At 39.5% G+C, this 25,626-nt stretch overlaps 1 protein-coding gene across 7 annotated transcripts in view; it reads right to left on the bottom strand.

Annotated features, from left to right (window-relative positions):
• NUMB (NUMB endocytic adaptor protein) overlaps positions 1-25,333 on the bottom strand; it is an 83,783-nt gene extending 58,450 nt beyond the window's left edge. For 4 of the 7 annotated variants that reach the window (XM_067462811.1, XM_067462809.1, XM_067462810.1 and 1 more), the window contains exon 1: positions 25,250-25,333. The gene's annotated coding sequence lies outside the window, so the exon portion shown is untranslated. The other 3 variants (XM_067462808.1, XM_060761296.2, XM_060761266.2) reach the window with 3 other exon arrangements.
• Positions 25,334-25,626: the final 293 nt, after the last annotated feature.

The raw sequence follows: 25,626 nt of genomic DNA on the forward strand, positions 1-25,626 counted from the left end.
TCACAGATTGTTTTCAGAACAACGAACCAGGAGTGCAAATTCCAGCTTGTAAATCTCCCCCTGCTTTGTGGGGTTTATCACTACATATGAATTCAGCATCTGAGATTAATCCTAGCTTATTTTGATGCTCTATCTACACTGCCCGACTGCTACTGAGAGACACAGGCAACTAAGAAAATTGTGCAGGCACTTTGAAAGCTATTCTGCCTAGCAAACCATCCCTATCTCTACTCACCTTCTTCTAACTAGCCTTTCCTGCAGTTTCCTAGCTCTTCAAAAAGCCTTGCCAATGTCTTCAAGATGTTCAAGATGTTGCAGGCTCACAGATATCACTGGCCCTATCCTACATAGCCAATACTGAGAAATGATGGGAGCTGCAAACCAAGATCATTTGGAGGGCAAAATGTTCCCTGCTCTATCTTTAGAGGGACACCCATATTCACAACTATTGTTGTGTTCCCTCAGATCAATTTGAACTTATAGTGACCCTAAGATGAACCTATCATGAGGGTTTCTTGGCAGATTTGTTCAGAGGAGATGTTGTCTTTGTCTACCTTTGGGGATGAGAGAGTATGAGTTGCCTGTGGCTAACAAGTGTGTTCCCATGGCTAAGTAGGCGATTCAAACCATGATCTCCAGAGTCATAATCCAACACTTAAACTACTATATCGCAAGGCAGATGAGCTTTTGGGAGTGTTTTCCCCCTTGGTTGTTTATGTAGTACTTCACCGTGGTGTTGTCCATGAGAAGTTGTACCACTTTTCATTATAATGGGATTTCGAAGGCTTATGGCACTTTTTCTACTACCAGGAGCTTCAGAAAGCTGATGTGATGGTGACGATCCCTTGGTGACCATTAGGTTCGTACTGTGAGACTGTGAGTCTAGGTGGATGCCCCAATCAGAAAAAAAGGCATCTGTCATAAGTCAGAGGGATTGATGTGTTTGTCTGAAGCAAACTCCCAAGCAGATGTTGAACCGCTTTCTCAACCATTTGAGAGATTGGCAGACCTCGGGAGGATGTGTCAGCCTAAGTTTTGGATCGTTGTAATAAGGGTGGAATGAACTGAGCAGCCAGTTGTGCAGGGAGCACATTCGTAGATGTGCAAACTGAGTTGCCGCAGTCATAGAGGCCATATGGCCCGGGATGGACTGGATTTCTTTGGCTAAGCCATGTCCGCAGGTTTACAACTGATTGATGGCAGATTGAAGGGTTCGGAAACAGTCCTCCAATAAGTATGCCATCTCTGTCATGGAGTCTATTACAGCTCCAATGAATCGGATTCACTGCTTCAGTTGAATGGTACTCATTGGGGTGAGATGCAATCTCTCCGGAATACCCTCACCTGATAATGTTGAGTACCCATGAGTCTGTAGTAATGATGCTCCAGGCCTCGAAATATGGAGGAAGGCGATCTAAAAAGTCTCCATACAAAGGGCACTGAGAAAGAACATTGCAGGTAAATTCTGGGAGAAGGGAGTCGTCGGGCTCCAACAGTTCATAAAGTGAACTAGGATCTGAATGCAACTTAGAAAATGAAGATTCCCCCAACTGAAGTGTTTCCTAAAATAGGAAGGCTTTATCTCTACCATACTGCCGGCCCCTGAGTGGTAGAGGTGGCTTCTTGCAAGTTGTGGCATGAAATTGAGAGTGAGACTTGGCTTGTATGGCAGTGGACATGTACGTCTCTTGGGTTCTGAAAGTAGCCACACCATTGTGATTTTGGATGTTTAGTGGTGTAAGCTGGAAAACCATACTTAAGGGCTGTCTGCCTCATCTTCCGGGTGTGCTCCAGAGGGGAGGTCCTCGATGACAGCACGTACTGTGGAAGATAAACCTCAAGCGCGAAGCCAGGTGTGACAACGGAAGGCAACATCTGTTACCAAGAGTTTGCCTGAGGAATCAGCGGTGTTCTTGTTTAGGGGTTTTATCATGTCCTATTCATCAGGAGGGAGGTAGTCAAGGTACGGAACAATCTTACCCCACATATAGTTCTGGTAGGCCCCCATATATGCACCATTGTGCACTGGTTTTGAGAATATGCACACAGAGGAGTAAACCTTCTTGCCCATTGCATCCAGTTTTTTCCCTTCATTATCTGCAGGCACTGGGTATGATTTTTGGGATGAGTGGGGCTGGCTTACATCCCCCACTACTGAATTTGGTTTGGGCTGCTTAGAAAGCCAACTCGTGGTGGAAAGGTCCACCCTATAAAGGTTTTCCACCCATCTGGGGCTCTATGGGGTCAACTGCGGTGGCACATCAAGAGGCTGCCAAAGCAGGCAGCACGACTTGTTGGGTTGCTGGTGTCCACGCCCCAACTGACTCTGTTGGAGGGCGGAGCCATTGGGCTTCTCGCAGTCAGACATTTTAGTATTTTTGACCTTCTTGTGCACATCCTTAGCCTTCCCCAATTGCACTGGGTGGCGGAGCATCTTCGTCCTTTTTGGCCATGTTTGCAGAGGGTTCCAGTGGGTGCTCCCACAAGAGACCTGGTGAGATCTTCTTGCTGTCCCCTACTCCTTTGCCCCCCCCCCCAAGAGTGGGGAGTGGTCCGCCTATTCCTTCGTGACTGGGATGTGAAGGTATGGCAGATGGCACAGGCCTGGATAACATGGCCCTCCCCCAGGTAAAGCAGGCACAGGACATGGCCATCCGTTTCGGGGAGCTTAACTCCACAGGCAGTGCATTTTTTCAAAAGGAAAGCAGAAGCGATAATAGCTACTAGCCTGTAATGAACATCCAGCCCAAGCATAGAGGAGCAAGGTAAGTCTAAATTGTCTAGTCCGAGGTCGAGGGAGAAGAGCCAGCAAATTCAGAGTCCAAACAGAATCAAAAAGCCATTAAGCAAAGTAGGCAAGTTGCAAAGTAGCAGAGAGATCATGGTTCCTAGCTGCAGTTAGCAATGGAAAAAAGGAACTGAGGGACAGCCCTCTCCATTGTTACTTATACTCTATGGAGGTCACGAAGGGGGTGGCAGAGGGGTCGTCAAAAACCATCATAAAATAAGTATTTTCTGTTGGTCATGGGGGTTCTGTGTGGCAAGTTTGGCCCAATTCTATTGTTGGTGTTTCGGAATGCTCTCTGATTGTAGGTGAACTATAAATCCCATCAACTATAACTCCCAAATGTAAAGATCTCTTTTCTCCAAACTCTGCTAGTGTTCACATTTGGACATATTGAGTATTTGTGTCAAATTTGGTCCAGATCCATCATTATTTGAATTGTAGGTCAACTACAACTCCCAAACTCAAGGTCAATGCCCACCAAACCTCTCCAGTATTTTCTGTTGGTGGCAGGAGTTCTGTGTGCCAAGTTTGGTTCAATTCCATCGTTGGTGGAGTTCAGAATGCTCTTTGATTGTAGGTGAACTATAAATCCCAGGAACTACAACTCTCAAATAACAAAATCAATCCCCCCCCCCAACGCCATTAGTATTTAAATTTGGTGAGTATTTGTGCTGAAACTGGTCCTGTGAATGAAAATACATCCTGCATATCAAATATTTACATTATGATTCATAACAGTAGCAAAATTACAGTTATGAAGTACCAACAAAAATAATTTTATGGTTGGGGGTCACCACATCATGAAAAACCATATTATGGGGTCATGGCATTAGGAAGGTTGAGAACCATTGCTCTATGGGGAGAATAGGCTACCGCCGAAATGTTCCATTACTGAGATCTAGAAGGACATACTGAGAGCAAAAACATGCAGTGATGTGGGGCTGACTGTTAGAAATACAGCCATATGTTGAGTGAGGAAGTCAATTCAATTCTTTCTGCCTTTGAACATGTAATTAAGAATCTGGCTGACATCCCTGTAATCACACCCATCAATCCATAAAACTTTTACTATTATACTGCTTAAATGCATACACATTCAGCTGTGCATTATCAACAGTGAGTAGAGTCCAAGTACTGTAATGTTTTCATTTGAACATTGGCTTAGAGTCAGTACTTAAGGTAGGGATAAGAGTCATTCCAGGTGATTTTTGCTTATTTAGAAGATACCAGGCCTTTCAATATCAAGACTCATATTTGCAATCTGTGATGAATGACAAAAAGCAACACTTCCAAATATGTGTTAAAAGCAATTCTCCACCACGTTTTAGTTACAGTCAGTTCTCAGGCATATAACCTCTATGTAAACGGTATTTATAATGAAAAACTATGCTAAAATGTGCAACATTCTTAGTCCTTCAGAGGGATAGAATATTTCAGCAGAAGATCAAAGGTATAATAACCTGACTTTTATTCACTAGGAAGATCACTATTTAAAACCACCTGAATAAGTATTATTTATTGATACTACAACACAAAGACTGAATAGATAGGGGATATAATATGGCTGTCCTCATAAACTTGGATATAAAAGTGAAAGACCATCTCAAACTCAACTCCTTGTTAAGTCTATCTGCTAAGTGGGGGTAGGAGTTTCTGTAACTCATGGAAGACATCTGACGTAATAACAAAACTTTAATTACATCTGCTATCCCCCACTTTATTCATTTTAATTTATAACTATTCAATTCCTTCCCGCAGCCCATTTGTAGTTTAGAAAAAATAAAGGACAGTATTCAAAAGCCTGAAGCTATGTAAACATGAAAGAAAAGATTTTTTTTGTCTGCACCTGAAGGAGTTGGTGCCCTTCTTCCTGGACTATCTTAAGCATTCTACATATTCAATTTTATAATACAGTCTGTACTACACAGGCTGATTTGTTTTTTTGGCATCAATCTCTTTTCCTTTTATAACATTTGAAGAGAAAGTAGAATATACTTCTAGTTGCTGCAGCCATAAGCATACTACAGCAAATGTCTCATTTACATTTTGGGAGATAAAAGTACAACACAACATCTGTATCTGTGGTAAATATGTTTCAAGATCCCCATGGATACCTAAAACAGTGGATAACTAAATCTCATACTCTGACTATATCAGGTGCAGAAACATACCATAGAATCACAGTGGAGGAACTACAGAGGCCCAGAGACACATCTGGGGGGTATTTTTGGGAGAGTGAAACCACAGATATCGAATCTGTGGATAAGGGGGTTATATTCTAAACATAAAACACTAACTAATTTAAATAAGAGAAGGTGGAGCTGGGAAATTTTCTTTTTCTCCTATGGAACTTCAAAGAACATTTTCGCTGTGATTCATGCCAAGCAGTGAACATGAAATAGGCAAAACTACATAGGTACTTATCTAATATTATTCAGACATATTTAAATCATTTTTGGTTTCCAATATGCTGTACTCACTTCTTATCAGAATCATGTAGTTTGAGTAATTTAGTATTACATAATTGTAAACCTACTATACCATTTCTCATTTCTCCCATACGACCTCTTAGGTTTGTGAACTTTGGAAGTGAAGAATAAGCCAAACAAGAACATAAAAGATAAAGGGTCCAAAGGGCAAAGTTCCAGTTATTTCTAGTTAACTGCTTCCAACATCATTTTACGACTGATCTCTTCCAGGAAGAGACTAGATTCCTAGTCAAATTCAAACAACATATAAGCTCAGTTGTGAAGACTCCAGGATTTAGCAACATCCTATAAACCTGCTGAAAGTATGTCTTGAGTCTTGGCATTAACTCACACTTTTGCACCTTTCTACAACACCTTTCCCTTACCTTCTCACATAAATGTAGAAGGTTTTAAGTTGGTAAGATTTTATACAATCACACAAACAAACACTCACACACTAGGAAAGGGCAATCTGTGGCCTACAATTCAATTTCACCAACACCTGTCCTGAGTAGGACTAATAAGAATTGGAGTTCAACAACTCCCGGGGGCCTACAATGATGGAGTATCCTCACTCTTTAAAAAGCTCTGCTATGCAGATAGAACAATCCAGACACACAAAGAACAAGGACGGCAAAACTATGCAAGTGATGTGAGACTAAACAGTAAACTAAAAATTCAAAAATTGACATAGAGACATATAAACCTAGATAACTTGCTGCAAGAAATCTGTTGCCTTGGTACAATCTATCTACGTATATATCTATATATATAAATGTTCTGTGCATAATGAGTACCTTAAAAACAAAAGAACCAATGAACGAAATCACACCAAATTTGGCAAGAAAACGTCTCACAACACAAGGAGTGACCATCACTCAAAAATTATGTTTTTGTCATTTAGAAGTTGTAGTTGCTGGGATTTATTGTTCACCTACAATCTAAGAGCATTCTGAACTCCATCAACGATAGAATTGAACCAAACTTGGCACACAGAACTCCTATGACCTACAGAAAATACTGGAAGGGTTTTTGGTGGGCATTGACCTTGAGTTTGGGAGTTGTAGTTCACCTTCATCCAGAGAGCACTGTGGACTCAAACAATGATGGATCTGGACCAAACTTGGCACAAGCACTCAATATGTCCAAATATGTACACAGATGGAGATTAGGGGAAATAGACCTTGACATTTGGGAGTTGTAGTCACTGGGATTCACAGTTCACCTACAAGCAAAGAGTGTTCTGAACCCCAAGAATGACAGAATTGGGGCAAGCTTCCCACATTGAACCCCCATGACCAACAGAAAATACTTAAGGCCATCCAATCCAACTCCCTTCATCAGGACAAGAAAACATAATCAAAGTCCTCCTGACAAAGAGCCATCCAGCCATAGATAGATAGATAGAGATAGAGATAATTCACACACAGAGAGATATCGTATCATAGATTTGAAAGGGACCCTTAAAGAAGGACAATGATATCTTGCATGTTCCAGGGTGGGCAAACCAGACACTCTCCACATCAACACTGACAAAGAAACAGCAAGAAATACTGGTTTATCCACAAGCATAAAGGAAACCAACACTTTCTCATTACTTTATTTTCCAGATCAACAGACTGGGCCACAGCAACGCATGGCAGGGGACAGCTAGTCTTATATGAATCTCACCTACTGCAACATTTACCTCTTTTTTCATAGGGGGATCTTCCTATGCAATGGATGCTGCAGACATACTCAGGCATATCTTACAGGTTTGTTCGCTTAAAAAACCTACTAAATAAACTGGATTATAAAGTTAATATAGTTAAAAGAATGTCCTACTTATCTACTTAGACTATATTCTCAAAGGACTAGAAGAAGCAAAGACATAGAAAGGAATAATAATATCAGAACTAAGGAGGAAAGGTATGAAACTTAACCACTGAAAATTATTCTAATACTTCCATCTTCATCCCAAAGCTACTAGGGTTTCAACAGATTTTTCTTGCTTACTTTCAAGTCTCCCTCTACTTTCTTAATTTATTTTTTAAGGAAAGCACAGATTCAAAGGACACCAAATTCTACATTTATTACCATATTCCATTGTTGCATTGTGATATCAGAAGCAACATGAACAGATTCAAGCCCGGTTCAAATATTTTGTGCTGAAATGCTAAATCACAGCTGGATACAAGGATGTAAATCATGTCATCCCACAAGATACTGCTGTATTGAAACATCTAGGAACTTCTAGCTTGGATAGCTAATGGTCAGAAAAGCTGCAAGTCCAAGAACAATTTCCCCTCTTTGCATTGTCCTCTAACTGGGGGCTTCACCCTGTATTTCAGAGTGGAACTTTTTAAGTTTAGATACAATTTCCCTTAAATAACACTATGTAACATGATTTTTTGTTCCTGGGTTATAAATAGCATTTTCTGATTGGTTCTATCTTAAATACATGGAAAAAGTTTATTAAACTGCAAAAACTTTGTTACGGTCTGCACATTGAAAGGTTAAAAGAGACTCATGCGCCAACTGCGACCATACCTCGCGAAGGCTGATCTGGCTGGGGTGGTCCATGCCTTGGTCACCTCTAGATTGGACTACTGTAATGCACTCTACGTGGGGCTGCCCTTGAAAACGGCTCGAAAATTCCAACTGGTCCAACGGGCAGCAGCCAGGATGTTAACTGGTGCTCCTTACAGAGAGAAGTCAACCCTCCTGTTCAAGGAGCTCCACTGGCTGCCGTTTATTTTCCGAGCCCAATTTAAGGTGCAGGTGCTTACCTACAAAGCTCTAAACGGTTTGGGACCATCCTACCTGCGTGACCGCATCTCCGTTTATGAATGCTCACTTCGTTCATCCGGAGAGGCCCTGCTCGTGATTCCGCCTGCATCGCAGGCGCGTTTGGTGGGGACGCGAGACAGGGCCTTTTCTGTGGTGGCCCCCCGACTCTGGAACACCCTCCCAAAAGATCTTAGACAGGCCCCTACATTGGCAGTCTTTAGAAAGAACTTGAAGACCTGGCTGTTCCGATGTGCCTTTCCAGAATAGGAAACTCCAATAACAAGTCCCAGAAGCACTTTATTAAGATTGCTGCACACTGCACACTGCACTTACCCTATAATCCTTACATATCACCTGTCACATCAGCACTTTTAATCCTGTACCCATTACTCTGCCCCAGCCCAGTTTTATAGTGTCTTGATGTATTGTTTATTGCTTGTTGTTTAATATTGCTTTAATTGTTTTTAATTTGCTTTAGGTTCTGTATTTTTATGTTGTGTTTTGAGGCCTTGGCCCTTGTAAGCCGCATCGAGTCCTTCAGGAGATGCTAGCGGGGTACAAATAAAGTTAATAATAATAATAATAATAATAATAATAATAATAATAATAATAGCATATTTTAATTAAGGAAAATTATAAATGAAATGTCTTTACGAAAAGAAATAATCGTATTACTCTCAGCCACAAAAACAAAGTGCACAATAAAACAGGAAATAACACTTTCAAACCAGGAATAGGTTTCTCCCCCCCCCCCCCCCCAAATTTTGTTACATAGTGTGATCATTAGTTTACCACACTGCCTATCTACACTCATTCTTTTTTTTAAAAAAAATAGTTTGACTATGTTACCTTCCTTTTCCCACACCAATATATGCTTAAGATATTTCACAACTTCAAGTTACGGACCTATGGGATGTCTTTCAACTCTATAATTACAATATTCTATAAAAAAAATCATTTTACATGTTTAAATAGCAAATATAAAATCAAAGTTAAATTCAGCATGAGCCTGAATTCACAAAGCAAGTCCATTACAATCCATAGTTCTAAAATACCCATGTTTGCTCATCAACATTTCTGCTACATCACGTGGTTATAGTACAACCTTTAGATTCCATCTGGCAACAGACAGACACCAAGTTCCATCATTTAATAGTTTTCTCTAGAATTCAAAGTACCTTTACCCTACTTGCATTGTACCAATAATAATCACAAACTAAGCATCACTGTCTCATATTAATGTATCTAAGCCAAGATATCACTTTACCTAAACCAACAATAGCCAGTCATACTGTGGTTTGCAATTTCTTTAGAAGTACTACATGAGCACTGCAGGTTCGCTTGCATTTTTTTTCACTCTTTACTTGCAATGTTTACCATTTCCAGTGTCCAACATTTTTTGTGTATTAGGAACATTTTTAGTTTGGCTATGATATGATTTATTCTGTGGGAGAGGGCACATACACTTAGAATGATCTCCATTATCCTTTTGTGCTTATTTATTTTTTACCCTGGCAAAACATGCCAACCTACATCTTTGTGAATTACTATTCCAACTTATGGTTAAGAGTCTGAATTCTGACTGTATATAGCTACTATGTCTGTCTTTTTATTATGCTTACAATGGGGAATTATTTTGTACATGCAACAACAGATGACGACTATGTACTACCAGCATTGTTTACCAATAGCTGTCTCTGTCATTTCCTTTAACTAAAGCTTTCAGCAAAGAAATAACACTATACTTGCATGGGTTCCCCTGCTTTGTCAATCAAGAAATCCTAAAGAGGCACAGTTCATAGGTAAACTATAGCGATAATCACATGTATGATCTATCATAACATGACAAGGGCCAATATTAAGCCTGTTAGGCAAATCTATATATCTGAAACTAGCTTGTTTTCAGCTGCTCCAAAGGGCAGGATTGGAATTAATGGATTCAAATTACAAAAAAAAAAATGAGATGTCAACTAAGCATTATGAAGAATTAGCTGCTTGACAGTTAAACAGACTCATTTAGAAAATACTGGCCTCTTTTATTGCAGGCATTTAAAACCGATGTTTAGATCTTCATCAGGAATATTCTGGCTATAGTTTCCTGCTGTGAAAAGGGACGTAATGAATTGACCTATGGGATGTCTTTCAACTCTATAATTACAATATTCTATAAAAAATCATTTTACATGTTTAAATAGCAAATATAAAATCAAAGTTAAATTTTAGAGAGAATGAAATTTTAAATGAAAAACTATTTCTCTGATACTGACAAGCTGGAATGTGTCCAGAGGAGGGCGAAGAGTTTGGAGAACAAGTCCTATGAGGAGCGGCTTAAAGAGCTGGGCATGTTTATTTATTTATATTTATTTATTTTGGTTTCTTCTGCCCCGCCCTTCTCACCCCGGGGGGGACTCAGGGCAGCTTACAAAAGCGAGGCACAATTCGATGCCCGCATCACATAACAGCAAAGGACAATAACATCAATTAACAAGACAGCAATTCTAGCAATAACAACAATTAACAGACGACAATTATTATTATAGGCAAAACAACCATAAAACCAATAAAACCAATACAAGCCTCATTGTCAGTCAGCGTTTCACAATCTCATAGTTAAATTCCAATTCCACAATTATCAGTCCTTTCAGTCCTATCCATCTGGTTTCCATATCTAATTGTCAGATTGCCCAAAGGCCTGGTCCCACAACCACGTCTTTACCTTTCTCCTGAAGGCGAGGAGGGATGTTGATGCCCTGATTTCCCCCGGGAGTGAGTTCCACAGGTGAGGGGCCACCACTGAGAAGGCCCTGCTCCTCGTCCCCACCAGCCTCACTTGTGATAGTGGTGGGGTCGAGAGCAGGGCCTCCCCAGATGATCTCAAATTCCGGGGTGGGACGTAGAGGGAGATACTTTCGGACAGATACACAGGACCGGAACCGTAAAGGGTTTTGTAAGTCAAAACCAGCACCTTGAATTGTGCTCGGAATTGAACCGGCAGCCAGTGGAGCTGACACAGCAGGGGGGTGGTGTGCTCCCTGTATGTCGCTCCGGTAAGCAATCTGGCTGCCGCTCGTTGGACCAGTTGAAGTTTCCGAACAGTCTTCAAGGGCAACCCCAGATAGAGTGCGTTGCAGTAGTCTATACGGGATGTAACAAGAGCGTGGACCACTGTGGCCAGATCAGACTTCCCAAGGTGCGGGCGCAACTGGTGCACAAGTTTTAATTGTAAAACTTTTAGCCTGAAGAAGAGAAGGCTGAGAGGAGACATGATGGCCATGTATAAATATGTGAGACGAAGTCATAAGGAGGAGGGAACAAGCTTGTTTTCTGCTGCCCTGGAGACCAGGACACAGAACAATGGCTTCAAACTACAAGAAAGGAGATTCCATCTGAACATTAGGAAGAACTTCCTGACTGTGAGAGCTGTTCAGCAGTGGAACTCTCTGTCCCAGCGTGTGGCGAAGACTCCTTCTTTGGAAGCTTTTAAACAGAGGCTGGGTGACCATCAGTCAGGGGTGCTTTGAATGCAATTTTCCTGCTTCTTGGCAGGGGGTTGGACTGGATGGCCCATGAGGTCTCTTCCAACTCTATGATTCTATGATTCATATTATTCATCTTCCACAACTGCAAGATTATAGGTATATTGAAGTATTAAAGAGGTTATGACCCTTACATTAATAAATGCTGACTACAACTGTGTATCCACCTAGTTATTCATTTGATATTGAATGTAAAGCTGACAGCTGCCTCCAGCAAACCTCTGATATTTCTGCTGCCTTTTGATATAGAAGTACAATTCTTAAACAACTCAGCCAACAGCTATCCAAAGATCCATCAGAGTACATTTGAAAAATCCATTTTATAAGACATTATGGCAGCAGCCCTTATGGTAGGATGAAATAATTAATTCTCTAAGTTAATTATACATGCACACATGCATTTGCACACAACACCCTTCCTTTGGTTTGTTTCAAACTACTTTCAACCAGTTCTTGAATAATTCCATGTACTACCACTAAGATAAAATTCTATTCATTCTGCACATCTATATCATTCTATCACTTACAATACAATTCTATACATGTCTACTCAGTTTCGTGGATGCTACCAAACTCACAAGTTGTGTATTTTTCTGTTTGTTTGCTTTGTTCTGTTAGAAATGTAATATAATGGACTGGCTGCTCTGACACGACAAATAAATAGTTTCGTGGATCTAACTCTTAGAAAAGTGGCTACAGAACTGCAAACTCAAGTCTTTTTTCCCTCATGACCAAAGAACCCCAATATCTTCAGTGTTTTTTTGGTGGAAACATTATCCAGCCCCTTGATAGAAGCTTTTGTGCAAATCTTTTCCGAATTTGAGATTATATGACTAACATTTTTACTCACTGCAGTGGGGCCCTTGATTTCTGCTGAGATTTAGTTCCTCGACGCCACCCCATGGATACCAAAACCCATGCATACTCAAGTTCCATAATATACAATGGCATAAGAAAATCATGTCCCTTTTATATAATAACAAATTCAATTCTTGCTTTTTGTAGTTTCATATTTTCAAGCCGTGAATAGTTGACTCTTTGGAAACAGACACCGTGGACATGGAGGGCCAACTTATGACTGAACGAGAAAATCATACAACAGTATTTTATTTTCAACTTCCTTTTGATTTTGCCCTTTCTTTTTCCAGTGAGTTTTCCACTATTACCAAGATTTCCATTCTGAAAACTACCAAATAATATACTTCAGATCTTGCATTTTCCATCAAAAGATGAGTGTGCTAAACATAGATATTGTGTTTATTTAGGGTTATATCTTATAGTATATGGAATAAAAATTTCTATGGGTAATTTTCGACTGCATTTTTCTCCAATATTTCATTCTAAAATAAATGACAGTACTTCAGAAGTTTAATCAGTAACAGTTCATATTACTGATTAAAACTGAACTGTTTAAAATTATTTTAAACTATTGAAACTGAACATTTTCAAACTATTTTTCCATATTACTATTTCTAGGATGCATGCATATATTATACACAGTTCTTATAAAAGTATTGCACTTAAAATTTCTTTCATAGTGATATATCAGTTTTATTACAGCATATGGTCAAACACAATTTATTACTAGTATGTTAATTTAAAATCTGAAGAGTGTAAAGGAAATGTATGCTGTTGATTTGTTATATTTCTCGAGTATTTACAATAGTTTCCAAATACATATTTTACTTTTTATTAAATGTGCATTACAGATATCTGTATCAAATATTTCAATCCAAGCACTATTGGAAAAACTGAGCTATTTATAAAGTCTACGAAAAAGCAAAACAGCTTTTAAATGAAAAACCAAACTGACCTATAACCAGGGTTAAGAAAATATTATCAACAGACTGAATGCAATACCCATTTGTTTTGTTTTCTTCGTTCTTTGGAGGTATTTTTGTCACCTGACAATTGTGCCAGGCCACAACTTCTCACACATACAGCAATGACTTTCTTCCCACCTAATTGCAATCCCATCCTTGAATCTGCCTTGACTCACAACACCTTAATTTTCAGCCATGAATCCATCAAAAATGGTTACCAGGAGTTTATGTGACATCATTTCTGATGCATCTAGATGGGCAGATATGCCCACAAACAGCAGCAGCAACAACAACAACTTTCTGCAATGTTGTTTCCATCTCTGATCTAGAGCAATAGAAGAGTTTTAGGAAGGGAATAAGTATTTTTTCAGTTGTTTCTTCCTGTTCTAATTCTTGTATTCTATTTCCTTTGAAAGGAAAATCAAAAGCAAATAGAGATAGATTAAAAACCAGAGATAGTTATACATTGAAAGTTGTTATTTTCCTTTTTTAATATTAATTAGTATACCCTTCAATGCTCCACAAACTAAGGCTTCATTCCTATTCATACTCCCTTACAGCTAAGTCTCACTAAACTTAGTAGGATTTACCTTATATCTGAGCAATTGCATACAGGCTACAGTTCTTACTGCTTTTCTAAAGGAATGTGTATCTGATGTCAAAATGAAATGTTTACTAAGAGTAAATGAAGAGTTTCCACAGAAGACGTTACCTGTCCAAGATATCAAACATGCTGCTGTTGATTAATAAAGCTTCCCAAAACAGAACTGTACAAAGCTAGTAGCCCAGTCTCATTAATCTATATAAACTAGCAGCACATACCGCAGAGAAAAAAAATCATTCTGGGAACGTTGCAGTCGGCAAAAACAGAATTACAAAAGGACAGTAAAAGTCATAAGCATACCAATTATGTTTGCACAGGGGGGGGGAAGGGAGGGGAAAATCAGATGATTTAGTGGTTTTCCACATAAAAACTGAGCTCAGCTCTTTGCAACAAGAGGCACACACAAAAAACGAAGCCAACAAAGACTGCTCAAGAAGTATTTAGACTATTTGCAACTATTTGGCTTGAACAAGGTATACAGAAAGTATACAAAGTCAGAATCATTTATAAGGATATTTTCTGATCATATCTTCTGGTTATATTTAATTATAAAGTACATTTGAAACATTATTTTCCCAACTTTTAGGAGATAATGCTTGTCATAAAGTTGCTATACTGAAAACTCAGTGTCCTGTGCTACTAAATTGCCATGTGCCAACAGCAATTATGCAGTACTAATTCCACCACCCCACTACATTTTAATTAGAGGGAAAACAGAGCATGAGTTTCACCTACTACAAATTTAACTAGCTAGGTATTAGAACAATTGTGCTGAGGGTTTAACTATATGTTATATGAAGTTGTATGTTGTATAAAATTGGCATGATTCTTATTGTTGACAATTTGTGCTTAGTAAAAAGTAAGAGACAACCCTGAATAATAATTAATGAATTCTTAAAACTTATTATGTTTTTTTTTTCTAATCCATGATAGTTTCTGAATTTGCATTTTAATATAGATTTAGCAAGGCCTCAGTCAGTAATTCAGGGGTTCACAATATTTCTGAAGCTATACACACACTTGGATTTTTAAAATAGACACAATGACAGAACAGCCATTGTAGGTGTGTGGTAACTGATCATACTGGCTGGAGATGATGGGAGATGTTGTCCAACAGCATTTGGTAGACCACTGCTCACCAGCTTTTAACAGTGTTGTCACCAGTGAGTTCTTATGCAGACTGCAAATACTCAGTTCACGATTAGTTCTAGTGGGGATTAGAGAGAAATTTATTTTATTTAGTACACTTGTATACCGCTAATATCTCAGCCTGTGCGGCGACTCATTGCGGTTTACAACATATTTAAAAATACAATATTCACTTTAAAAATATAAAATAAAATATAAAAAATCTATATGAAATCTAACGATTACAACCTTTTCAATTATTTTGAACCTTATACCAGGTATTAAAACATTTAAAAAATCTTTATAGAATAAATATATATTTTTCAATCAGTATCTGAAAAGCTCCAGGCCTAATAAAAAGTAATACAGGGTGAGGCAGCATAACTTTCTTTTTTAAAATGTGTGCCATTCAATCGGTTGAAGATGTAGCAGAGCGCTAGTGGTCTTGTTTGAGGCGGGAGTATAAAGTTTTGTCCTGACACGGTTCAGTCGCCATCATGTGTTGGAACAGTGAGGAGCGTGCTTTTGCCATTGAGGCCTACTTTTCGAGCGGATTTGGAGTGGCCAGCCCAATCTCCAGATTTGGCCCCTTGTGATTTTTTTTCTATGGAGTTTTTTGAAATCCCGTGTTTATGTGAACCGTCCAAGGACCCTACAAGATTTGAATACCAACATCCAGGAAGAAATTGCCAACATAACGCCTGCTATGCTGGCAAGAGTCATGACAAACACCAGAAATAGGTTTACTCAGTGTATGGAGAATGGAGAACGTCACCTACCTAATTTGATTTTCAAAACTACGTAAAACAAAACTTTAGGTATGCGCCTACATTATTTTTTTAAAAAATCTGATTCATATAATGGGTTTTATTAAGTTTTGAAAAAAGGAAGTTATGCTGCCTCACCCTGTATAAGAGAAGAATGTCATGCAATTGATGTATTCCTTTGATTATAGCTACATATTCTTCTACAAAGTGGCGATTATGAACCCCAGCACTATGAATCATTTAAAGCATTACTTGCATTTTTATTTGAGTCCTCAAAGCAACAATTCCATTGGCTCCCATGTCGGCTAAGCAGATTTTTAAAAGGGAACTAAAAGTTTAGTCTACCCAACAACTTTGCTTCTGACATGCCACTGAAGGACTACATTCTAGTCAAGAATACACAATCAAATGCTACTGAAGTCACTTAGTGATTGTTAATACTAATACTGATGGCATATCAAAAGTTAGTCAAGACTGATTTGGCACAATGTATGTCCAGTTATTAACCCTATTTGAGCATAGCCTTCAAGACTATGTACTCCTGGCTGAGTACATTTTGAGTACATTTTCCAACAACAACTTACTGCCTTCTCAGAATTTTAGTCTTCTAAAGATGCTTACTTGCCCACACTTAAGGTAAAACTTTGGATATGAACACAACTGTGCAGTAAACCCCATTCTGTAGCACACCCACCATCATTGAGATCATCACACACATATAAAGCACAAACATCTGCAGATGGTTTTCTCATCATATTGGTTGAATGTAGTTATAGAACTCCAAGCAGTAACTTCAGGTTCACACTCATTGGTAGCTCTGAAACTACATTCAACTGAGCACAGTTAGATAGTTCTCAAAAATATTTTGCTAAAACAGTGGCAAAATTCAAGGAAGGACTTTTGTACCTGCCCACATTCCTAGTTTTGTCCAATATGCAAGTAGGCAGCATGTCTACATAGAGTGAAAGTATATTATTTTGGACAGAAATTTTATTAAACTTGAACACTCTTCAATATTGGACTTGATACTATGGCAACTCTAAAAAGCATCAGTCCCATGATTTTTAAATATATTACAGTCCTGGAAGTTGTAGGAAACAATATCATTTAGGTTTGTATGGCTCAGATGTCAAAAATACTTTGTGCCAGACCTAATAGTTCAATTGTTCAACATGTATTTTTAAAAAATATTTTCACTTCCCTGTTTGACATATAAACATTAAATGTGGTGAATAGCTCATAAAGGCTTTGTGATGTTATTCTTTGAGGAATGCACAGACGATTCTGCTTTTGGGGATTTAGATACATGATGTCCTGCAGTGCAGAATTTTATTGTCTTCCTGAATAAAAATCTATTGCCAATCTTGCCCATGTAATTCTTGCTTGTTTAAAAATCAGAAAATGTTCCATAAAACAGTTAAAACAAATTGAAAATTCAACTTTGGTATTATTCATGTTGAACTGAACCTAAAATGAGGAAGGATATGATTACAGCCTTACATGAAGAGCAACCTTATATGTTCCAACTTGGGTGTCCACACCATCCCCCCCCCCCCCCCCATCTTGCTCCTTCCTGTTCCTCTAGCTCTTGTCATGTAGCTTCCTATTCTTGGTAGCAATTGCCACTTTTCACACTTTCTTAACTTGGTGGCCCTGATTATTCAAACAACAACTCCCATCAGCCTCAGACAGCATGTCTAACAATAATGAATCTCAGGAAGATTGTGTTCTAAAACATCTGGAAGTTACCAGATAGGAGAAGGGTGGTTTAAGGCCTTTTGAGGCACTCCCAGTTTATGAAACAGGAAAGATCAGTAATAAAGAGACTAAACTTTGGGTAACTTCATCCAGACTTGAAGTATTTTTCCAAGAAATGTTATGTGATCCAGACATAACGTAGCTTCTTATCCAACTTGAAAATATCTTTGCCAACTAACATCTGGACTCCTAAAAAACATTTCATTTTTTTTTAAAAAAATGAAATAACCTATTGTGGATTGATCTAGAGCCAAAAAGATTTCCCAAGATGGTTCTGGATTTAATTAAAACATTCAAATTAGATATCGCCTGGTTCTAGAGCTAAGAGGCAGAGTGTAGTTTGCAATAAAGGTCTTTTCCAAAAGCTTATCCAAGGAACAACCATTTGGCAAAAATTTGTTTCTTCTGCTCCAGTTCATTAAACAACAGTACACAACATCATGGAAATAAGTCACATTGTCCAACAGATGTTTCAAGGTGTAAAAACCCTAAGTTTTCACATTTTATAATTGCAAAATATTCCATTCACTCATAATGGTAGTCTACTCTTAGGACTAAAAAAGGCGTGAACACAAAAACTCCCCTGATTATCTGTGATGAGCTAGATGTGACTCAAGCCAAAGAAGGAGGGAAGCTGTTTAAAAGCCTGCTTCCTTTCTAATTTGGTACCCCAAATAATTAACACATATGTGAGCTTTGCTAGTAAAGTTTTTTTTTGTTAGTAATATCTATAGATATATTTGTAAGGTTACAAAGGAGTATTTTTAAATGGTGCAAATTAACAGGGTCTTAAAAATATTGTGGACTCAATACAATATATTTTTGAACAAGGTATCGAGACTGTTTACCTAATGCAAGCTCTAGCCCAGACATCCTCAAACTGTGGTCCTCCAGCTATTTGGGCCTTCAACTCCCAGAATTCCTGACAATTGAACAAGTTTGTTAGGGCTTCTGGGAGTTAGAGGCCCAAACAACTGGAAGGCCACAATTTAAGAATGCCTGCTCAAGGCCAATGGTTCCCAACCTGTGGGCCGCAGACCACTGGTGGGCCGCGAGACCTAAAATAAAGTTCACAGGTCTAGATTATTAAATATGTTTTTCTGTGGGCAAGCAGATGGCAACTACTGGATGGCATATGTTCTGTATCACAAACTAGAGCTGATATGGTCTATCCAATGCAATTTTCTGAATCAGTGCCCCAAATAACCAAACCGAATCTAACATTGACCAAAAACAGATTCGTAACCTGTTTGGTACTGATTGGTACTGATGCTGGAGACTGGTCAAAGTGGTCCCTGGTCAAAAAAAGGTTGAGAACCACTGCTCTAGGCAATATGCTGAGTTGGTCATGTTTGGTGTGTCTGTAAATGTTTGGTGTGTATGTAATTCTTCTCAAGAATAATTATTTTGATAAATTAAAGGATTAGTAATTATTTCATGTAGTAGTAAGAATTACTCTCCTTGTCATTATATATTTTCTACTTTAAAAGTATACATGTCTAAGATAAGGAGACTCCCTCCTGAAAAATAAAATACATTATGTTAATTATTTTTATTATTTGTACAAAATGTTCTTTGTGTATATGTACCTCCCAGTCACGTCAACTTATGGCAACCCTATGAATTTCATAGGGCTTTCTTGCGAAAGAAATATTCTGAAGTGGTTTTGCTGTTTTTCTCCTCTGTACAGCCTACAAGAGCTAATATTCATTAGTGGTCTCCCATCAAAGACCTATTTAGCTTCTGAGATCAAGCCTTATTGTGTAGCATTTGCTTTATTCCTTCCCCCAGCCCACACACTTGAGTTTTTAAAAGGATAATTTGTTTTTATATTTTATTCACCAATGTAATTTAGTATTTCTATAAAGAATGGCCAAAAAGTTAAAGAATGGAAAAACAGTTCAAGAACACAGTGGAAAAATTATACAACTCAGTGCTGTTTTTTTTTTTCTGTCAAATATTCAATCGTAGATAGTTTTAAGAGACCAATCTTGATTTTGACTATGTAACAAGCAAAGGACTACATAAGCCAAAAATATGCTTTAACATGTATGTTTTTCTGAAAGGCAGTAACTAGAAATAAATGCCACTGTGATTCTCCTGTATGAACTCTATTTTCTAAAACATTTTTGTATATTGAGAATGGGAAGTATCCACATGGTGGTTGTGCCTTGAAGTCATTTCCAAATTATGATGTTTTCTTGCAAGATTTGTTTAGATGGGTATGTTCTTGCCTTCCTCTGAGGCTGCAAATGTGACTTGACCAATATACAAAAATGGTTCACCCAAAGGGATTTAATGGCTGAACAGGGATTCAAATCCTGGACTCTAGAGTCATAGTCGAACACTCAAACTACTACACCACACTCACACTCATGCTAGGACCACAAAATATTTAAGGGAAGCACCTTATCTCAACCAGATATCCCTTTGTAAATGAAACGTGCTAGAGGATTGAAGGGAACAGAGAAGGAAAGACCTGAAGGTGTGATAACCCACTTTTAAAAAAACAGCCAACAATCTATTAGAAACTTTTTAAAAACCTTATAAAAATTAATGACAAGGTTGCACAGATCTTATGTATTAAAGAGTTCTGGATGACAACTACATCAAGACAGTAAGATACATTTTTTCACACTGAGTACTCAAAGAAATGCTAAAATGTAAATTCATTCAATCTTTGAAACAGAAGACTTGAGTCCACAATTCTTTTTAGCTGTTCTCTCAAGAGCTACTGAAAACAGTACGTAAAAAAACAATCGTATTTTATAATTGTAATCTGAATCCACATTAACCTACTTCTGAAAAACCTGCTCACTTGTTTTATGCTCATTCATAAGACTGAAGAAAAGGATGAGACTGAAAAGATTTTTTAAAAAGAAAGTTATCAAAGGGCTGAATACCTACTACAGACTAGGCTTTTTCAACCTCAATTATTTCATCTCATTATACATTAGATTTCCTTCAACCAAAGACCAGCAGGAAGAGATAAGAGAAAGTTCAGATTAAGTATCCTTTATCTGACGATCTGAAATGCTCCAATACTGTCTATGTAGGTATCTGAGATAATTACACCTTTGGTTTCGGTGTTCACAAAGTTGGTTTCCTGCACAAAATTATAAAAGGTATTGTATAAAATCACATTTAGGCCACATGTATAAGGTGTACGAGAAGCATAAATTGATTTATTGTTTAAACTTGGGTCACATCTCCAAGATATTCATATGCTGATACAGGTATTCAAAAAAAAAATTAAAAACCCAACAAAAACCAAACACTTCTGGTTCTAAGCAGTGGCATATCTTGGAGATGGGACCTGTATCAGCAGTTCCCCACTATCATTCCCAACCCTCCTGCCTTCATGTAAGCGTGCAGCTACACTGTCAAATTAATGCAGTTTGGTACTTTAACCATCATTGCTCAATGCTATGGAATCATGAGACTTGCAATTTCCCAAGGTCTTGTGCCTTCTCCACTGAAGAGTACTGGTACCTGCCCCAAACTACAACTCCCAGGATCATAAGATTGAGCCATGGTCTTTAAAGCACTGTCAAACTGCATTAATGTTGTGGATTGTAATCCTGTTGTGGAATTTAAATTGCACTGTCTTTTTAATATTATGAGCCACTTTGCATCCCTATCAAGATAAAAGTGGGGTATAAATAAATGATAATATTAAAAAATACTGCAACTCTCCAATTCTAAGACACACTTTTCCCCATACAAACATCTCTAAAAACACGGTGCATCTTAGAATGGTAGGTGCTTTTTAATATATAAATAAAACTTTTTCTGTTGGTGGAACTGAAATTAGTGTGTGTCTTACAACTTAAGAATATGGTATTTTAATATAGTAAGTGGAATTTGGGAGAGGTTGTAGTTTTCAATATAGTTGTAATTGTTTTTAAATATTCTTATGCTCCATGATACAAAAGATTTAATGTTTTTCAAAATTTTTATAGCCATATTTTAAAAATTGTGTTGTGTCATGTTTGCTGTTCACTGGTTTGGGTCCCTATATCAGGTGCAAGATGGGATAAAAAATAAAGTAAATAAATATAAATGTAAGAATAATAATCAATGCAACACTGTAGATGCACCCTTAGCAATACAACATCCTTGAGCAATATAGCATTCTCCTTATATTGGGAGAAAGGCAGGACGGGGGGGGGGGGGGATAAAGTAAACAATAATAATAATAATATAATAACTTTGGTGGTGTAGTTGCAACCTTAGCAATATAGCATCCTTAAGTCCCTATATTTGGAGAAAGCCAGAATAAAAATGAACAAAAGTATAAATGATAATAATTTAATTTAACCCACTGGTGGCTCAGTGGGTTAAACCGCTGAGCTTCTGAACTTGCTGACCAAAAAGTTGGCAGTTAGAATCTGGGGAGCAGGGTGAGCTCCCGCTGCTAGGCCCAGCTTCTGCCAACCTAGCAGTTCAAAAACATGCAGATGTGAGTAAATCAATAAGTACTGCTTTTGCGGGAAGGTAATGGTGCTCCATGAAGTCATGCTGGCCACATGACCTTGGAGGTGTCTACAGACAACACCAGCTCTTTGGCTTAGAAATGGAGATGAGCACCACCCTCAGAGTCGAACACAACTAGCCTTAATGTCAGAGGAAACCTTTATCGTTACATAATAATAATAAATTTGACAGTGTAGCTGCAACCTTAGCAATATAGCACCCTTGCGTCTCTATATTTGGAAAAAGACAGGATAAAAATAAATAAACTAAATCAGTATAAAAAATAATAATAAATTTGATGATGTAGATGCACCCTTACCAATACAGCACCTAAGTCCCTATACCACAGGCATGGGCAAACTTCAGCCCTCTGGGTGTTCTGGACTTCAACTCCCACAATTCCTAACAGCCTATCAGTAGGCTATTAGGAATTGTGGAAGTCCAAAACACACAGAGAGCTGAAGTTTGCCCATGTCTGCTATATCTGGAGAAAGGCAGGATAAAAAATAAATTAAATTAAATACATTATTATTATTAATTTGACCATGTGGCCCAGGCATGGACAAACTTCGGTCCTCCAGGTGTTTTGAACTTCAACTCCGGCTGATAGGAATTGTGGGAGTTGAAGTCCAAAACAGCTAGAGGATCGAAGTTTGCCCACGCCTAGTGTAGATACACCCCTAGCAATACAGCAGCCAAGTCCCTATAGCACAGTGTTTGTCAACCTGGAAATCAGGACCCCTGGGGGGAGGGTCGCAAGTGGGTATCAGAGGTGTTGCCAAAGACTATCAGAAAACACAGTATTTTCTGTTAGTCATAGGGGTTCTATGTGGGAAGTTTGGCCCAATGCTATTATTGGTGGTATTCAGAATGCTCTTTGATTGTAGGTGAACTATAAATATCAGCAACTACAACCCCCAAATGTCAAGGTTTATTTTCCCTAAACTCCGCCAGTGCTCACATTTGGGCATATTGAGTATTCATGTCAAATTTGGTCCAGGTCCATCATTGTCTGAGTACAGAGTGCTCTCTGAATGTAGGTGAACTACAATTCCAAAACCCAAGTTCAATGCCCACCAAACCTTTCCATTATTTTCTGTTGGTCATGGGAGTTCTGTGTGCCAAGACTGGTTCAATTCCATTGTTGGTGGAGTTCAGAATGCTCTTTGATTGTAGGTAAGCTATAAATCCCTGCAACTACAACTCTAAAACGACAAAATCATGCGCCCCCAACCCCACCATATTCAAATTTGGGCATATCAGGTATTTGCGCCAAATTTGGTCCAGGGGATGAAAACACATCCAGCGTATTGTGATATTTGCATGAAAATTCATAACAGTAGCAAAATTACAGTTATGAAGTAGCAACGAAAATAATTTTATGGTTGGGAGTCACCACAAAATGAGGAACTGTTTTAAGGGGTCATGGCATTAGGAAGGTTGAGAACCACTGCTATAGCAGAAGAAAGGTGGTGGGACAAAATAATAATAATAATTGAAAAAGGAGATAGAGGGCCTGATTCTGGCAGCCCAAGGACAAGCTATTAGAACAAATGCCATCAAAGCCAGAATTGAAAAGTCGACAACAGATCCCAAATGTAGAATCTGCAAGGAAGCAGATGAAACAATAGATCACATCCTCAGCTGCTAAAAGAAGATCGTGCAGACAGACTACAAGCAGAGGCATAACAGATGATTCACTGAAACCTGTGCCACAAATACCATCTAACTGCAACAAAGAACTGGTGGGATCACAAGCCGGAAAAAGTTACAGAAAATGAACACGTCAAACTCCTCTGCGCCTTTTGTATTCAGACAGAGTTTTGGAACACAATACTCCCCTTTTTTCTTTTCTTTTTTGGCGCATGAACTGCTATTATAGATCAGAACCACAAAAACGTGGATACCAAAACAGATGTACCAGCTATGGAAACTTGAATATCCAGATTCAAGCTACTCTCGGACTTCCGGATTCAGACAGAGTTTTGGAGCACAATACTCCTGACCTCACGATCGTGTTAAAAAACAAAGTATGGACTGTCGATGTTGCAATCCAGGCAACAGCAGGACTGAAGAGAAACAACTGGAAAAGCTGACACGATATGAGGATTTAAAGATCGAACTGCAAAGACTCTGGCACAAGCCATTCAAGGTGGTCCCAGTGGTGATTGGCACACTGGGTGCAGTGCCTAAAGACCCTGGCCTGCACTTAAACACGATCGGCGCTGACAAAAATTACCAGCTGCCAGCTGCAAAAGGCCACCTTACTAGAATCTGCACACATTATTCGTCGATATATCACACAGTCCTAGACACCTGGGAAGTGTCCGACGTGTGATCAAATATAATAGGCAGCAGAGTGATCTTGTTTGTTGTGGACTCATCTTGGTGTGTTTCAATAATACCATAAATAACTAACAAAAATAGCAATAATTATTTTGAAGTAAATCAAATGGTTCTCTAGATGATGCAGAATAGATGCCCCCTTAGAGAGACAGCATCCAGGGGGAAAGGAATTGGCTGCCAAAAAAAAAAAAAAAGCATGAGAGAGACATGAGCTGCTCTGAGGAAGGAAGGAAGGAAGGAAGGGAAGGGAGGAAAGAAAGCCAGTTAGTTGGCAACCTTCCTCCAAAAAAGGAAAGGCAAGAATACCTCAGCGAACGAACCGAAGAGGAAGCCGGGGCCTAGCCCTTCTGAGAGGGAGGCCACTCCTGAGGGAAGTGAGGACACCGTCCGAGGCCTCCGGGGCCGAGAGCGAGGAGGACTTGGGGCGGAGGTCGCCTGCCTCAGCCCTCCGCCTTCCTTCCTTCCTTCCCTCAGGGCTCCTCGCCCGCCTGCATTCCTGGGCAGCCCCCTTCGCTCCGGGGCTGCTGCTGCTGCTGCTGCTTCTTCTCCCGCCTTGGCTTCTTCACTCCCTTCTTCCCCTCAAGACGCCCTCGCTCTCTCGCTGGCTCCTTTATCCCTTCCTTCTTCCCTCAGCGCCTGAGGCGAGGCACCTTCGCCCTCTTCCTCTCAATTCCTCTCTCTCTCTCAAGCCCGGGCCTTTCCCCGCCGCCCTTTCCCCTCAGAGCGGCCCCACCCCGGAGAGTTCCCCGGGCCCACTCAGCCGGCCGCTCGTTCGCTCGCTCTCACCTGCTCCCCGCAGCCGCCTGCCTGCCTGCCTCCCTTCAGCGCCTCCTCAGCCGCCAAGCCGCCCGCGGCCGCCCCCTTCCCCGACGCCCTGGCAACAGAGCCCGCCTCCTTCGCCTCGCTCGCCTTCCCCGCTCCCCGGTTGGCTAACTCGGAAGCAGTTCCTCGTCGCCATTGGGCAGCGGGGTACGCCTGTCAAAAATTTGACCCCGCCTCTTTTTTCAGGGCGTTTTGATTTACTCCCGAGCTCCCTCCTCGCCCGCCCGCCCTCACCTCCTCTCGTATTGGTTCAAACTCAAGACGCGATGGCTGGGATAGGTCGAAAGAGGAGACATCATGGTATATGTCCCCGCCTCCTGGTACAGGTTGGACTATAAGTA

This window comes from Anolis sagrei, chromosome 1, assembly GCF_037176765.1.
Source record: "Anolis sagrei isolate rAnoSag1 chromosome 1, rAnoSag1.mat, whole genome shotgun sequence".
Classification (NCBI taxonomy): domain Eukaryota; kingdom Metazoa; phylum Chordata; class Lepidosauria; order Squamata; family Dactyloidae; genus Anolis; species Anolis sagrei.